At 37.2% G+C, this 3,729-nt stretch overlaps 1 pseudogene; it reads right to left on the bottom strand.

Moving 5' to 3' along the window:
- Positions 1-211: 211 nt before the first annotated feature.
- On the bottom strand, positions 212-3,271 carry LOC140613747 (ATP synthase subunit d, mitochondrial pseudogene; annotated as a pseudogene).
- Positions 3,272-3,729: the final 458 nt, after the last annotated feature.

Genomic DNA, 3,729 nt, shown 5'->3' with positions numbered 1-3,729 from the left:
CAACTAGCAATTTATTACCAATTTCATCTCATCTATATAACAATCTATTTCTCCTCTACCCCCATTGGTATTTGGAATTAAATACCAGATATATAATTTGCTCTGTAATAATTTCAGCATATCTTTAAAATGTAACAGGGTTTTTTTTTTAATGTAATTACAATACTGTAGTAAGGCCCAAAATTTGACATTAATTTTTTTTTCCGTATCATTATTTTTAATGTCCAATGTTTATAATATGAGAGCCAGGGCTTTCTCCTCAACTCAAGTCTATAAATTTTCTATTGGCTTGTGAGGCCAATAGCGATACTTCTTTTTGTCTAATTTGGTTTCTGTCTAATTTGGAATCTGAACTTCATTCAGGTCCTCAATGGTCATCTGATCAAATGGAATTATGTTCTTCATCTTCTCCAGCTCTTTTTCATATTCTTCAATCTTGGCCTTAGAGAGGGACAAAAACTCAGCACAGCTTTTCACCTCTTCTTTTTCCTCAGCATCCACCTGGACAGTGTATTTATCCTCTGGCACAGGAACCTTCTTCAGGGCATTAAACTTCTTCTCAAAATCATCTACCAAGGCAGCCTTTGCCACATTGGCCTTGTAGTAAGCCCAGTCGATAGCAGGTGGTTTCTCAGGAAGAGTAGCCAACCTGGAGGTAAGCATCTCATTCCAGGATTTCAAGGAGTTGGCAATGGCTTTCTGGTTTCGGGGTATGATCTCCCCAAAAGCTACCCAGTCAATGGTTTTTAGAGCAAGTTTCACCCAGCCATCTTGAGATCCTTCACCAACCCCAGCGGCCCACCTGACATTAATTTTTTAATTAAATGTATTATTGTGTCATAAACACTTTTTTTTTACAGATTTATGTGTTCAAATCAGGATCCAAATAAATCTGCACTTTAGTATTGGTTGATATATATCTCAGAATTCTTATAATTTATAGTTCTACCTACATCTCCATCTTTCTCTCTCTCTCTTTCTCTCATGTGTGTGTGCACCTCTGAATGAAATTTATTTATTATTTATTCATTTAAGGAACCAGGTAATTTGTTCTATAAAATTTTCTATAAAGTTTGCTATTTCCATCCCTGTGGTGTCATTTATTATGTGTCCTGTACTTTCTACTGGAAAAAATGGTTAGGAATATAAAAATACTAGGGGCCTGGGCTGTGCCAAAATAACTTCCTTATCCCAACAGAGACTTTATTTTAAACTATTTTACATTTGTATTCTGTGTTCATCAACAAAAAGACCATGCCTTCTCAAGCATATGATGGGACGTTTTTAGACTGTACATTGCATTTATGTGCAAATAGTCAAAACTCCAGTTTTACTTCATTTTTTGCTTCAAAAATTCCTTATTTTAACACAATACAGCACCTACTAGGTGCTGACTAGGTACTGCACAGTGTTTTAAAGTAAAACCTATTTGCATCTAACATTATTATTTTGATCCTAAAATAACTATTTCCAATATTTATTTTGCTAAAATCAAGGTGCAAGTAAGTGTTTAAAGTTGCATCAGTAAATCTGAAGGGGAAATGAACTAAATGAATTTGAATTTGTGTATAACTTCTCTTCAAATCTTTTTTTTGCATTAGATTTTATTCAGAGAGCCTTTTGTGAAATACTTAGTACACACAATGTAATTGACTTTTTATACCAGCTGAGAAAGAACAACAGGGGACTCATATCTAAATTAAAATACATCTCACCCAGGTCTATAAAAGAACCAACAGTGCTTTCAAGTGTGAGGAACTCAGTCTGGAAAAGAAAAGTTGAGAAACTTACTCAGATTCCTGAAAGCAAGGATGCTTCAGCCAGGTGAAACAGATACTGCCCCCTAAGAAAGAAAAGTGTTTTATCACCTGTAGTTTCCTAGGGCTGCTATAACAAAATAGCACAAATCAGATGGCTTAAATCAACACAGAGTTATTCTTACACTTCTGGAGGCTAGAAGTCTGAAATCTTCACCTGAAAGATTCTTCCGGTGAATCTTCATCAACACCTGAAAAGGTGTTGGTAGGGCTCTGCTTCCTCTGAAGCCTCTAAGAGAAATTCCTTCCTTGCCTCTTCCAGTTTCTAGTAGTCCCAGGCATTTCTTAGCATGTGACAGTAGAATTCCAATCTCTGCCTCTATCTTGACATAGCCAGAGCTTTTCTGTGTTTCTTTTTTTCTTACACCAGTCAGATTGAGTTAGGGCCCACTCTAATCCACTATGACCTCATTTTATTTTGAGTATATTTGCAAAAACCCTATTTCCAAATAAAGTCACATTCACAGATACTGATAGTTATGATTTCAGCATAACTTTTAGGGGATGCAGATCAATCCATAATATCACCCTCCTTTGAGATGTATGAAAATCAGGACAGACCAGGCTATTGAATTTTCACCTTGCATAAATTAGTACCTACCTGGGAGCATCACTATTTACAAGGTTGGTTTGTACCATTTATCAATATACTAATTAGCTTCTGCAAAAAGCCATCAGTCTTGGGATGCCTGTGTGGCTCAGCGGTTGAGCATCTGCCTTTGGCCCAGGGTGTGACAGTGGGATTGGGGATCGAGTCCCACATGGGGCTCCTTGCAGGGAGCCTGCTTCTCCCTTGGCCTGTCTCTCTCTCTCTCTCTCTCTCTCTCTCTCTCTCTGTGTGTGTGTCTCTCATGAATAAATAAATAAAATTTTTTTAAAGCCATCAGTCTTAACACCGAGAACAATAAAAGGTGAAATGATACAAAATTTTCAGTAGGTCTGAACTGTATTTCTTTGGTCTTTGAAGGCAGATCTATCTGTTTTAGGCAGACCGCGTTCTTCTATAGATATACAAGACAAAAAAAAAAAAGATATACAAGACAGAACAGAGGAAATGACACAAATAAGGGCAATCTGGGACTCACAATATTTTTTAAAGATTTTATTTATTTGAGAGAAAGGGGAAGCACAAGTTGAGGGAGGGGCGGAGGGAGAGAAAAGCAGACACCCCAATGAGCAGGGAACAGTGACTCCATCCCAGGACCCTGAGATCATGACCCCAGCCAAAGCCAGAAGCTTAACTGACTGAGCCACCCACACTCTCCTAGGACTCACAATTTTTTTGACTTTATGATGGTGTGAAAGTGATATGTATTCAGGGTAAACTGTACTTTGAGTTTTGATATTTTCTGGGCTAGTGATGCCCATACTGTCCCATGATGCTGGGCAGTGAGCTGCAGCTCCCAGGCAGCCAAGTGATCATGAGGATGAACAACCAATACACTTGCAACCATTCTGTACCCATATAACTATTCTGCTTTTCATTTTCACTACGGTATCTGAGAAATTGCATGAGATAGTTAACACTTTATTTTAATATAGGCTTTGTGTTAGATGATTTTGCCCAGCTGTAAGCTAATGCAACTATTCTGAATACATTAAACATTGGCTAGGCTAAGCTATGATCTTTGGTTGATTAGATGCATCAAATGCATTTGACTTAAGATATTTTTAACTTACAATGAATTTATCTGGATATAATCCATCACAAATTGAAAAAGAAGTATACTTTTATTAGGGGAGAGTCTTCCTTTTTTTTGTTTGTGTATGTGGTTGACTGGTTAGTTCTGTTTTTCCAGAACACTTCTTTCTCTCTTTACTACCCCAACACATTGCAGGGGAGGAAAAATTTCCCTCTACCCTTCTTAATTCTTAGTTGAGACATCAGCAATAAACGATTAGTAAAAGAAAA

The sequence above is a fragment of the Canis lupus genome, chromosome 22 (genome assembly GCF_048164855.1).
Source record: "Canis lupus baileyi chromosome 22, mCanLup2.hap1, whole genome shotgun sequence".
Lineage (NCBI taxonomy): Eukaryota > Metazoa > Chordata > Mammalia > Carnivora > Canidae > Canis > Canis lupus.
This window is presented reverse-complemented; position numbering and strand designations above follow the sequence as displayed.